Here is a 14,798-nt window from a genome sequence, read left to right as displayed (position 1 = left end):
GTGCGTTATATAGTGTATGGTGAAAGCATCTCTATGCCATGATATTCCCTGAAAGAAGAGCCATTCCATTTGATTATTTTCAACAGTTTTATAGTCAATGTTGTTTCCTCTGGTTTAATCTGAAGAGTTATGACATATAATATAATCTATTATTTTAGTCTTTAGAGACAAGACAAAATGAGGAGAGAGGGATGTACTACATTGGAAGAAGAAGAAGGAGGAGATATTTCTGTCATGGCTGTTGTACATATTGTCAGGGTTCATTTAGATAATAGAAGCATAACATTGATTTTTTTATCAAGTAATGTAAATTTTCTATTGATATACATGGGAGTAAATGTAATGGATTACATATATATCACGGCATGGATTACATTTGTTCAAGCTGAAGCAAGTTTGTATTTTGTTAAAATGTAATATAAGATATATTTACTTTCATATTACAAGAGCATTCAATGTCTTCTTTGTTTATATTTGGCATTTTCTTAGCAGTAATTCATACTTACTTTTCAAACTTTCTGAACTCATGGAATTTAATAAGTTTGATGGAAATTTTAGGAAGCTCCATGGGAGAGATTTTGTTAGAAATAAATTTTCTCTTACTCTTACTTATTTAAATCAGCTGCACAATCTTCATTTGAAAGAAGACTAATTAATGTGGTGTTTCTTGATTTCTTTTCTAATAAAGAATTTAAACCATTTATTTCAGGTTTGTGATCTCTTAGTGTTCATGTCATGACAAGTGCGCATTTGATTACATCAACTCTTTATATGTCACACCATAAATTACCCTGTGCCACATTGTATTTTTGATGGAATAGATATACCAAATGCTTCAAGATTATTAACTGTTTTCAGTGGAAGATTAATTTATACCAGACTTTCCAGTATTAAAGAGGGTTGTCATGAAGCTAATCAAGTCAACTGTGTAATTTTGCTAAGGAATTGTGTCGCACGAAGCGACTCTTCCTTTGCACTTTGTCCCTATTATTTTGCACAAAAATAGCATTGGAGGGAAACAAGCAACAAAACTGAGAGGCGGAGAAAGCAAGTGTTGATAATAATAATAATAGCTAGTTCTTATATAGCTCTTTTCAGGACCGAAGGCCCTCTCAAAGCGCTTTACAGATATTCATACAGAAAACATACCAATCAGGTATAATGAAATATCTGAAATGATATGAAGATACAAAATAAATTTCTTCTTCATCTTTAAAAAAATATATACATAAATGAGCCTCACGTGTTTTGGTGTGTTTACATCAAGTTTTAAAGTTAACTTAAAGTAAAATCTATAATCACCAATGGGTTTGGTGTCAAAAGGTGAATAATCAAAATACCTTCAAGTTGATATCAATTTCATTGAGTTATGTATAGTGTATGAAATATAAATTTTGAGCCCGAAAGGTGCTATTTTGCAAATAATTATTCCCTCCAACTTTGGCCAGTATCTCGGTATATTAACTGAATAAAAGTGATATGACATATGTCAAAGTTCAAATGAGTTGCAGTGCTGAATGCAATCGATAAGTACTTCTTCTGTATACTCTGTGATGTTTTAGGAAAAATGGGCATTGGCAGTTGCCTCCTTCTCCCCCCCCCCCCCCCCCCCAGCCCCACATACACACTATCAACTATTCTTTGGCACCCCTCTCCATATGACCGATCAGTATAATCAAAGAAAGATAACTTTTCAATTCCTGCTTGTGATTTGGCTTGGATTATATAGACAGCCCACGAGACCAGAAAAATTGTCAGAATATACCCATAAACCTGACATGCCGGTTTTGTGAATCCTCAAGTAATTTTGCGGAAGATGTGCATATACATGTAGATTTTATTAAAATAGTGCAGAGGGTAATTGTACTATCAAAATGTGATAAGAGCTTTACTGTGATAATTATATAGATCTAGTATATTCCATGAGTCGGTGCATCTGTCTGGTTGCAAGGGACATCGTCATCGGTCCAAGGCGCACAACAGGGCCGTGCCAATATTGCCCAAGTTAATGTTCCAAACCAAATCCCAGAACTACTATCGCCCTTGTATAGAGTTTAAATAACAACATGTTCCTACCCAAAATTGTTGGATTTGCATTTTGTCTTGCAAAATCAGCATGTCATTTCAAAGACAACAAATGTCATACTGGCTATTTGTCAACCCAGTTGGGGCGTGCCCTGGGTTATTTGTATTTTTACAAATTCATTTTTCTGAGGGAGATTAATTAGGAACAAACAAAATTCTTATACCATTGTGTTCATTAAACTTAACATTAATGAAGATTCATAACTTCAAAAGCTTAGTGTATTTCTCCGAAGGAGGTGGATGTGGGGAATGAAATTCCCATTTTCATTTCTGATTTTTTTCCCCCGCACGGGAACACTCGGGCCTTCTTGTAGTTCTGAAAAGGAAGGGTTCGCAGACCAGAGTTTACCCCTAGATTTTTAAAATATATTTATTTCAATATTCACTTTGGATTAGCCTTATCATAAAGTAGTGACATAATGAAGTGTCTTAACTCGCTCTCATTCTAAATTCAACCGCATATGACTTATGGAATTGAGATTTTGGGAAATAAAATTAAAAAGATGAATATAAAATAAATAAATTAAGCCAAAAGATGGCACTAAACGTTAAAACGTTTAGTCCAATTAGGACTTATTCACAATCGATATTTCGGGAGCTCAAATTATTAAAAATGAATCAACTCCATAATTTCCCGGCTTAGGATACGTGTATCTTTTATTCCTACCATAAATGACACATTTGTCATTGGCAGTTGTCAGTGGAAGCCTCTTGTAAAAAGTAAAGCACTGGCGTCGATTGAGAGAGAGAATAGAGGGGGAGCTTGAGGTGTTAACATCATGTCAAATCAACACATTTTATCCTAGCATTAAAAGAAAAGTCTTCATAGCTCAAATGAACGATTTTCCCCTTTTTTCATACTGATTTTCACGTACCATGAAGCTAATAATTATTGTGGGAATTTTAACAACAAAAGAAATATCAAGGGTAAGTAACCGTAATTTCTTCATAACAAGGATACCAATTCTATTTTCAAGTTATGTATTTGTATAAAAGACTTCAAACTATTATTGTACGCAGATGACAGCGTACTAAAAATCCTGATCCTAAATATAATTAGGAAAAGCTCAGTGAACAGCTGTCTACGTGTGTCGATTGGATGACTTATAATAAGCTTTCTTTACACTTGGGAAAAACAGAAAGCATTTTATTTTGTTCTAAAAGTAGTTCTAAAAAGTCATTTGAATTCAAAGTGACACACAATAATCAAGCAATCAAGAGAAAAGAGTCTGTGAAGTATTTAGACATTGAGTTGGCTAGCGCAATCATTATTTTTCATCTTTAGTAGAATCAGTTGTAAAAAAAGCAAATTCTCGTCTGAAATTTTTGTACAGATCATATCAAAGTTGTATGGATTTAAAAGCAAGACGTACACTCTGTTTTGCTCTTATTCAATGTTTATTTGACTATGCTAACCCTGCATGGTATAGTAACATAAACCAGTCAGATCAAAAGAAGTTGAAGATTATACAGAACAAAATGGTGAGATTTATCAACTGTTCTGGTCCAAGAACTCATGTTGGCTACAGCGAACTTTCTAAAGCTGGTTTCTTAAAGTCGACCACAAATCAAAACAACTCGTATTGCATCACGTGCATAAAATATATCATACTAGGTCGAATCATTATATTCGATCCAACTTCGATCTTGTTACTGACGTACATGATTATAATACAAGAAATAGCCGATTCAACTTTAACTTACCAGAAAGAGTAGGTAGTATTGGAAATTCGTTTTATTACAATGCCATAAAACATTGGAATTCCCTTCCCAATGGTGTAAAAGAAATAGGAAACTATGATCATTTTAAGAGGAAATTAAAGGAATACCTAATACTTGACAATCAGAGAAGAGAAGTGAATGACATGTTATATGATTGAAATTTTTATTCTTCTGTCGGTTCATACTTGTTCATGTTGTATATACTTATGTTTTCGTACGTTATAGAAATTCTACAAATTCATCATTATTTTCCTCTTCTTCCTTCTCCTCTTTTTCTTCTTCTCCTTCTTCTTTTTCTTCTTGTACTTAATATCATTTCTATCATCAGTTTAATGTTGTAATTATTATTATTATCTTTAATAAGTAGTTATTTAATTTTCTTATCTGTCTGTAAATATTACTATTTTAACTTATTAATTTTATACATGTCTGTAAGGGACCCCACTGGAAATAAGCTCTCGAGCTTTCGTGGGTTATCCTGTTCAAGCTGACTTATTTTTGATCTGTTATTATTGTATATTGTTGTATGTTGGAAGCTTGTCGAATAAAAATCAATCAATCAATCAATCAATCCAATCTTATATAAATATTACGTAATACCGAAAGAGCTGAAGTCAAGTGACGTATGCACTCTGGACCAATCATTACCCGGCCCTATCACGTGCTTATATTTATTTGCATACACACGTACGTACGTACCGACACGACTCGACTATGTTGGCACGTCAATTTCTGTTATTACGCGGAAAGAGCAGCCAGTTTGTCAGTAGTTTGAGACGTTTTGAGAGCAAGCAAAACTCCCCAGCCATGGTTGTTATAGTGAAAGTGATTTATTGGTAAGAATGTAGAGTGTATATCAATTGTTAACACTTCTTAGCTTTAGCTTTCACGGTTTAAATTCATTATTTCTTCGGAAGAGTGACGCAAGTCATCGGTACCTCTTCCGTGTTCGGCTGCGCATCGAGCTTCCTGGGGCTAGCCAAGCGGGCATAGGCTAGCTAGTTTGCTGAGCTAGTTGAGCTCAGCTCAGCGGCGCGCTGGTCTGGAGCGGCGACGTGACTATGACTCTAGCTAGCCTAGGAGCTAGTAAAAGTACTAGTAGGGGCGATATTATTGTTGTATCTTTGCTGATAAAGTTTGCCATTTTCTGTCATCTCTTTGCCTGCGCTCAAACTTTTGTGCGCATGTAGAATCTAGACCTAAATACAGTGTGTCCCAGAAAAAACGAAGCCGATAATTATCGATGATTTATCATAGATCTAGGTCTACTCAGTCATACTCATACTAACTTAGATAGATCTAACTAATCACAAGTAGAATTAATAAATTACACATATTTGTAAAGCTTAGATCCTCTTTTCATTTGATGCAACTGATATGTACATATGTTGCATATCTCACGCATGAATGATTAAAAACAGTTTGAAGAAAGAGTACCAAAAAGTCATTTGGCGCAGGAATGGTATCTGAATTTTAAAGAGAAAATCATATTTCCAGAAAGTTCATTTCTGGCCTTTCATATGACGCCTCAAATGAGCCAGGAATAACAAAGTTCTGTTCGTTTAAAGTAATACTTGCATTTCCATAATATTTTTAAAGGAATTAGTTTCACTGGCTGCCTGCCGTAGCAACAAATGAGAAACTCCTTTTCGTTGACAATCAGCCATGCATGAATTCTTTCTACCTTGTTGTTAGGGCAGTAGTGTACTGTACAGCACACACACAAATTGCACAAAGAATCTAAAGACTGTTAAAAGTACTAGGCCTAGATCTAGACCCTACATGTATGTCCCATTTGCAGGTCAAAAAAATGAAAAATCTAATTTCCAACTGCATTTGAAAGATAATACTGATTTAGAACTTCCCTTAAAAAAGGTGGGGCTTGAAAATGTCTTCAAGTGGGAAAATAACGACTATTAGTTGTCAAATCGACTTTAGGGCTATAGAGCCCAAAAGTAATAGTCTTGATTTTCAGACAATTGTCATAGATTTCTACGTTTTATGCTGCGCAAAGATTCAATCAGTTTAATCTTGGCCATCACGAGAAGTGGGTTATTGATGTAGACAAATGCTCATGTACCCTTTACAACTCTTTTCATGTATGTTATTACCAAAGAAGGAAAAAAGCCAGTCAGTCACTCAATAATGTCTGACAGTGAAGTCTAGCAAGTAAACAGGTTTCCTTGCATAATTTGAATATGAGGACACTGCTAATGTTTAAATTTCACAGACAGGACATACATGACATATTCATAATTCCTGCAAAGTTCTACAGAATTTGAGGTTGGCTGCAAAAGGGACATGCATGAAGCGTTGTGCCACTACAGTGAATTGATTCAATGGAATTCATGACATAGTGCACAGTGAAGAATAGGCTCGCCGCTCCCTATAAAACATGACGATGGCTTATTAGCTTGCTCAGTTGTCTCACCATTTTTCAGACTTTCCATTGTGTGCTATAATAGATTGACAGGGTTTCCTTGCATAATTTGAATATGAGGACACTGCTAACGTTTAAATTTCACAGACAGGACATACATGACATATTCATAATTCCTGCAAAGTTCTACAGAATTTGAGGTTGGCTGCAAAAGGGACATGCATGAAGCGTTGTGCCACTACAGTGAATTGATTCAATGGAATTCATGCCATAGTGCACAGTGAAGAATAGGCTCGCCGCTCCCTATAAAACATGACGATGGCTTATTAGCTTGCTCAGTTGTCTCACCATTTTTCAGACTTTCCATTGTGTGCTATAATAGATTGACAGGGTTTCCTTGCATAATTTGAATATGAGGACACTGCTAACGTTTAAATTTCACAGACAGGACATACATGACATATTCATAATTCCTGCAAAGTTCTACAGAATTTGAGGTTGGCTGCAAAAGGGACATGCATGAAGCATTGTGCCACTACAGTGAATTGATTCAATGGAATTCATGCCATAGTGCACAGTGAAGAATAGGCTCGCCGCTCCCTATAAAACATGACGATGGCTTATTAGCTTGCTCAGTTGTCTCACCATTTTTCAGACTTTTCATTGTGTGCTATAATAGATTGACAAGAATAAAGGTAACTTTTTAATAAGTTCTTAAAGGCACTTAAAATGCTTTAATGTGTAGTAGATCTAGTATTAGTAGTAGTAGTAAACAAGAGGGATCAGATTTTATGGAGAAATGTTTATTTAGTTTTCTTGATTGAAATTTTGTTGGCCTCAAACTTCAAAGCCCTCAATATTGGATTTAATTTTCACTTTTCAATTGTTCTTTGCCAGTGAATTAAAAAAATAATTTTTTAACATCGATGTAATCCTATTTTGTTTGTCACTTTGCTGGATGTTTTGCATGATTTATCTCAAAGTCATGAGATATTTCAGTCAGTTCATTTGTAAATTGATTAAGCTGGGTTTTTTTCTTCTTTTCGTTAAAGTTCAAGCATAATGAAGGTTTATAATTCATACATCTCTCCGACCTTGTTCTCCTGCAAAATGAAGTAGTATAAAATACTTGATCTAGAAATTGGTTCAAAGGGGCCTGTACATGTAAATTCTTGGGTCTTTTTTCATATGCTAAAATCCATGCATGACTTTGCATGTTAAATCCAAAGTGTGCTTCAGAAGTTCTTTGGATGGAAATCTTTAAAAAAAATTGTGAGTCTACTGTCTAGATGTGTAACGTCCATTGAGGCTATTTTATATAATTTCTTTATCTTTTTTTTTTTCTTCCAGTGGTGGATGAGGGTACGGCCCCAGGGTAAGTGCATGTTGTACACAACTATGTGTACAAATTTTATGTCTCTAATCATGGTTAATCATATGAATTTTTTAAAGGGGAAGTCCACCCTGATATTGGGTTTTTAATTGAAGCAGAAAAATGAGAGGAGCCGGCCAGTGAAAGTTTGAGCAAATTCCAATTAAAAATAAGAAAGTTATGAATTTTTAAAGCCGTAATCAATCAACTACAAATTAGCATCTCTGTGGTGTATCGTGTGAGGATCCCTTTCATTCAATTGTCCTTAAAAAAAAAAATGTCAAGAAAATTTTGAACCGTACATGCACATGCACCCTAAATATAATTATTGCCATTATATTTCTTAACAACCTCTTCATAAAAAAAAATGAAAGTTAATGTAATTTTCTGTACCTAAGCAAATTGGAGAAAACCTCACAAGATGCATCAGTGTTGCCAATATGTGTGTTGATCGCAACTTCAAAATGTCATTACTTATTTTAATGTGAATTTGCTCACCCTTCCCCTCAATTTTCTACTTTTATTAAAACCAACTTAAAGATAAAGTTGAGTTCTGGTCATGCGATTACATTGTGAAAGAAACGGCGTGGAATCGATCAAAACGGGTTGATCATCTAGCATAAGTATTGGTGTGTACTGCAAGGTTCTGGAATCATCAAAATGATAAGAAATTGGCCCAGTCTTGGTAAAGTTACAAGCACAGTACTGCAAAGAAATATGTATATGGGACTACACGAACATGAGGCATAAAAATCAGTACTGATTTTTATGCTGTAACATGCCATATTTAAAATATTAAGGAATTTGAAGAGCCATGCTTTTCAGGGAACATTTTTTTCCTGATCTTCTTTCACATTTGCATAATAACAATGATAATGCTCAGATGTTATTTTCACCTCTTGCCAGAACTCAACCTTCTCTTTAATATTAGGGTGGAGTCTCCCTTTAAGCTTAAGGAAAGCTCATGCTACATACCAGTATATTTGCATGACAAAGCAAAATCTAATCTGTGTATGGAAATTATATTCTGACCTTTGGAGCACATAATATTTACTGCCCCCGTAAATGATTAACAAAATGCATGACAAAGCATAATTGGGAGTGTAGGTATTTGTATTCAAAGCTTTTATAATCTTCACCTGGAATGAGTGAAATATGTAACTCGTAACTAGACAAAGCCTTTTTGAAGAAGTACAGTATTCATTAATTCAAAGTATATTTGTGGGTCAGGTGGATATGACTTGTTAGTTCAAGCATCCCTTGTCTGTTTTTGTTTTAAGTTTACTAGTTCTTTATATCAAACACTATTTGAAATTTTCTGTGGAAGTATATCCATTGTTCTACCCAACTGCCACAAATTGCTACAAAAAAAGAAAAAATACATTTGTTATGAATTAACGAATTTGAGACAGTTGAGAATAGTGTACAAGATTGTTGCTAATGAAGTATGAAGTTGAATTATTAATTATGGATTGATAACAATCTTTTGTACATTAAGTCACACAAGGACACCTACTGTATTGTACAATTTTGGTGTTTCTTTAAAAAAAATCTAATTAAAAATATGTATATTTTTTTTCTTTCTTCAAGTGGTCTGAAATGAACATTCCTCACTTGTAATTTTTGTTAATTAGGGCAAGCCTTGTCCAGTAATAACTTGCTTTTAATACAAACTAAAATATCGGACAAACACATCAAAGAATTTTGACAAAAATCAGGTTGCATCATAAGAAACCTACAATTTTTGTCAATGGCAAGGTCATTATAAAATGTTTTAACTTTTTCTTATTTTGTACTTCATTTCGTGTTTAATTTATTCATAGTTTTCCTGATGAAAAAATGAAAGGTTCATATCCATATGCCCCCATTTAACTCTTTGGAGCTTTTGAGTTTCATGACCCAAATTGAGTTCTTTATCATCTAAAATCTAAGAAAATTAAATTAAACTTTTTTTTTAGGGCTAACCAAAAATGTAATGACCTACACAGGAGAATTTTTTTTTTTTCCTTCATCTGTAGTATCGGCGTTTAGAGCAAGAGCTCAAGGATGAGTTCGGCGATGACGTTGATATGGTGAGTTTGACTGTTTTGAATTGAATTCTGCAGGGAAATCATGTTGTTACAGTTTTAACGCAGACATTCAATTTTATGTACGCCTGATATTCTTTCATGTAGATCTACATGTATAAAGGTAGATCATAACCTAATCTACCGTACTTAGAAAGATATTTCTTAAAGAGTGAATACCTTGACCCAAGCAGTGTAGAATGAATGTATCCACAATTCAACCACTAACAAAGTTTTTTGAAAACCGTTCAATGGTACCTGTTGGCTTCAGTGTAATTCTGATGTCCTTTTTTGTCTACTGTTACCAATGCCATTCTTCAGAATCTTCATAATTGTTTAAGCAACTTGTACCTTTTTTTATATCTTTATACATCCATACCCTCAAAAATGCTACCTATCATATTTAGAGGTGCTAAAACATACCGTATGTCTGCTTCTTATATACCGGTATGTTTTCCTTTTTGCCCTAGAATATGCCTTTGCCCTAGAATATGCCTTTGCCCAAATGTTCTGCCTTTGCCCAAGTGTTCTGCCATCCTGATTTAACTTACAGTGTATTTTTGAAGAAATTGTTATGAATTTAATTCAATTCAATTTATTTCAACCATAAAAATACATATACAATAATTCATGGAAATATAAAAACATGGGGTTAGGAGCCCCTAAAGAAGTTTGAATACAAACTTATGGTTGGGGCAACAACCATGACATATTATATATCGAGAAATTAGAAAAATTAACAAAAACAACATTAACAGGAAAACAAATATATGCAAGAAAAAGATTATAAAGACCTATATGTGAGCATAAAACATTTACATCAAAGCACCAGCCATGAGCACACATAGGACACGGCGTCAAGCGACACTGCGCCACTAGCAGGTGCTTTATAGTATTACAGAAATCCACTTACACTGCAGAGATGCTCTGCACTCAACCATTCTCTAGCACATTCAACCTGTTAAGAACTGAATTCTCTCATTTTCATAGGCTTAATACAGAAAGGACCTAGTTTTAGTAATCAATAGTCTTTACTTTACTAATACAAGAAATCTTTATATTTATTTATTTTTTTTGTCCTCACTTGTCATTTTACAGGTTGGAGAAAGTACTCCCGGTGTTACCGGATGGCTGGAGGTAGAGGTCAATGGAAAACTTATCCATTCCAAGAAGGTAAATTAGTCAATTGCTTAAATGAGGCTCTTGTTGTTTTCAAGTATTTCAAGATTACTTGGTCTCTGAGGAATGATCCTTACAAGCAAGCCTTTCCGTAACCGGGCGCCAGTTTCAGAATTCTCACATGGCCGGCACTAAATGTTCACAAATCTTTAAAAAAAAACTTACTTGATACAAGTTGAATGTGGACTGAATGAGCTCTAACAAATCATTTTACAATGAGAATCCTAAAATCCTTCCATGATTGTATGCACAAACCACATAATTCACACACATTCATTCGGCACTAGATTGTGCTTCGCGAGGGCTCAGAAATCTGAATGGCCTTCTCGGGGTGAGTTTGCACTAAACAGCCCACGTGCTATGGCAAAGTGGATGAATATATCTTTTATATAATGTTTTCCGGTCTTACCCCTAACCATCCTATGTTAAATGTAAGTAAAAATATCATGCGAGTGTAAGAAGAGAACCACCAATAAAACTTTCTAAATATTAGCCTAGTAATGACCACCAAACTGGGAAAATGAGATTATTTTTTCTGACAAATCTACCAAGATTCTGGAGTGTAAAAAAAAGGCCAGTTGGCCACGACTACCTGTAACACAAATCCGATTTTATGAAAAATTCAAGTGTAATTTTCTAAGTTTCTTTCAGTTGTTAAGCTGCAAATTCTCCCCTTGAAAAATTTGCAACAAAATTTCATAAGAGGTCTGCGAGTGCTCCTCATATCTTACGTGTTGAAAGTTCGGTCATACATACATACAGAGATTGCATTGACTCGTGCATGAAAAAATGGCTTGAGGGATCGAGAAAACAAAACGTCAAATGGAGAAATAAACAAGCACTTGTATACCGGTAGTCATTAGAGATCTATCGAGGTTCGTTTGTTGATCTAATTTATTATATAATCTCCAATAGAATTTAGAATTCTCTCACTGACAAGTTTTGCCAGCAGCCGATCTAGCATTGTTTTGGCAAATAGCTAGCCGGCCAGTTTCCCACCACGAACCTTTCTCATCAAGGACACTACCTCTATGAATTAGCAAGATTTACAGGATATTAGAAATTGATACTATTTACCTTTTTTTCCCATACAGAATGGAGATGGATACATTGACAGTGAAGGCAAGCTGAAGAAGATTGTTAATGCTGTTAGCGCAGCTATGTGATTCTTTATCACATTCAATGACACAGGTAAGGGATGTTGAGAATACTAGGTCAGTTTTAAAGTTGAAATTAATATCAGTTTAAATGCATAGCTCATACATATGAAGACCTGTTATGATAAGAAGAAATGTTTCTTAGACATCTAATGGAGTTGATAAATAGAAATTCTGAACATAAATTTACCCTTACTTGCTCCCCATTTTGATATTCCTACCATGTTTGAGTGCCCCATCTTGGTAGCTCAGCTATAGAAAGAGTAATATATGCAATGGTATTCAATTGTAAGAAAAAAGTGTTTTATTAATCTGGACTGTATTTTTGAATTGCGAATGGCTAAGTGTATCGCTCACTTCATTGGCTACTGGTTCATTCTCGCATTACTCTAAAAAATCCTACTTCTTTCATACAAAATAGCACATAACCTTGCCCCTAAATATCTTCTTGACCTAGTCTCCCTTCGATCCTCCTCTTCTGCCAGATCCCTCCGTTCATCTTCCTCCATGCAATTTATTTACGGCCCACGTACAAAAACCCATTATGGTGACCATGGTGACCATGCCTTTTCATCGATTGCCCCCGCCTTCTGGAACAAACTCCCACCCCATATTCAAAACGCCCCATTCATTGAATCATTCAAAACCCACATTTTTAATCAGTTAGGTATACTGGAGGCGCACACAAGTAGTTAATTCCATTCAACTCAATTGTATTGTATTGTATTGTATTAGTAATATTTTATTTTATTTTGTTGAATAATTGTACTGAGTTAGACAGTACCACCTGTGCACTTAGAAACAACTGTATAAAGTGCCCTATAAATGTAATTATTATTATTATTATTAACTGCATGTAATGGATTATTAAAACTGTGGAACTTTACATACTTCAGAACTGATGAAATTAAATAATGCTCATGATTACTTGCCTTGATCTACCGGTATGTCAAACTAAATTATCTCAACAAAATAAATGTAAAAATTATTTACATTTTTTTCTTATCCTCTGCAGCTAAACAGCTCCGCGTTGGACATCGTGGCTATCCTTATCATGACAGAAACACCCTAAAAGTAGCCCCGGCTATTCAGGTGTTTCTCGACACCCTACAAGGATACACCAGGCTGTCCAAGATGGAAAGCTTTGACTGTGTAAATTTACATTGTGTAGTATAGAAATTGTGTATCTACCAGAATTGGTGGTGGTGTGATGTAATTTGTAATGAAGGGGTGCAATTCTGTTTAAGTTTAAGGAAGGTACATCAAGTTTGAATGTCAATACACCAGTTTACGGTTGTGTGCGCCATTTTAAACAAAGCCAATGACCTAGAGGTCATGTATTTATGCGTAAATTAAGATTGCGCCCTTGCAAATTATGATGATATCACTGCCTTCGCGCTGCGTTGTGCGCGCACATCATCATTTGCATGGGCGCAATCTTAATTTACGCATAAATACCACTGACCTCGGGTCATTGGCTTTGTTTCAAAGCCAATGACCCGAGGTCAACTGTCTGCGCATGCGCACTGATACAACCGTAAACTGGTGTATTGCACTACCAAAGAAAGGATAATATGTGAGATGATTGTTCATTAGCTATAAGAGAGACATTATTTATCTGACAATATCATCAAAGTGGAATATATTTTGATGATTTCTTTTTAGTAATGTGACTTTAATTTGTTGATTTAAAGTACAACTGTATTATTCATTGTCCATAACATTTACTATGTACCCACCCTCAGGCTTGTGACAAAAAAATCAAATGATCACCTGTACCTTGGGTAAATCACTGGTATCGGTATACAAGTACATGGACAGTCTTTATGTCAACAGACTGTTGTATTTAAAGTCATTAAAATTTAAACATGCGACATTCATGCAGGGTATCTACATTCAGGGTATTTCATCTGTGGGTTTTGGAGCTAAATGCAGACTTTGCAGAGCCATTTAAATTGTTTTAAGTATGAAGAGTTACAGGCGCGTACGCAGGGGGTGGTTTTGGGGTTAAACCCCCCCCCCTCGAGTTTTTTTTATGTGTATGTTTTAAGTATGTTTCTTTGGAAACCCCCCCCCCCCCCTTTTGATTTTAAAACCCCCCTTGAAAAAAATCCTGCGTACACCACTGAAGAGTTATATATGCATATTATTTTGAAAAGGATTTGTTTCGGCAGATTCCTTTCCCATGTTGAAACAATAATTAACAGTGCTTTTGGTTTAACTAACAAGTAATAAAATCTGGGTTTTTATTTAGAATCAAGTGCCTCTTTCAACCTTTCTGCTTTCAATGTTGTTTTTCCTGAATATGATTAAACTAAAAAAAAATTCTCTTAAAACCCAGTTGTTATGTTATTCTTTACATGGACTAGCTTTGATGTTATGTTTTGCATTTACAGTCAATCCTGCTTTAGTGACCACCAGTCTACAAAGACCACTTTTTTGTTTCCCTTGAAAATGGTTTCTCATTGAAACATGTACTAAAGGAACCTGTCTACAAAGACCACGTTTTGTGTTTCTCTTAGGCGGTTGCTATCGACAGGTTTGGCTGTACATGCAATTTTTTAAGAGCTATCGGGTAATGTGGGGAAAAGTATGTGCCAGATCAAGGAATGAGAAAAATAAAAGAGTGTGTGTAATATGATTTATGTGCAGTTTAAAGGCAGCGTATTTAATTTGATCAATATCGCTAGTTTGGCTACCACTGTTGTAATGTGTTTTCAATTAGGGGATCTTTTTGTGAAGGTGTACATAAGAGTGATATCTGGTTCCTGCACTCGAGCATCATCATGCGTGCATAATGCTGTTGGTAATGATTGTGGGACATTGTAAGTAGCAGA

The 14,798-nt window shown here is 35.0% G+C and overlaps 1 long non-coding RNA gene across 1 annotated transcript; it reads left to right on the top strand.

Annotated features, from left to right (window-relative positions):
• Positions 1–4,499: 4,499 nt before the first annotated feature.
• Positions 4,500–13,828, top strand: LOC100892501. The gene is made up of 6 exons (XR_004066554.1): positions 4,500–4,643; positions 7,538–7,562; positions 9,578–9,631; positions 10,724–10,798; positions 11,899–11,995; positions 12,977–13,828. It is a non-coding gene; the product is annotated as an uncharacterized LOC100892501 (long non-coding RNA).
• Positions 13,829–14,798: the final 970 nt, after the last annotated feature.

Source organism: Strongylocentrotus purpuratus, unplaced genomic scaffold, assembly GCF_000002235.5.
Source record: "Strongylocentrotus purpuratus isolate Spur 01 unplaced genomic scaffold, Spur_5.0 spur5_scaffold_5, whole genome shotgun sequence".
Classification (NCBI taxonomy): domain Eukaryota; kingdom Metazoa; phylum Echinodermata; class Echinoidea; order Camarodonta; family Strongylocentrotidae; genus Strongylocentrotus; species Strongylocentrotus purpuratus.
This window is presented reverse-complemented; position numbering and strand designations above follow the sequence as displayed.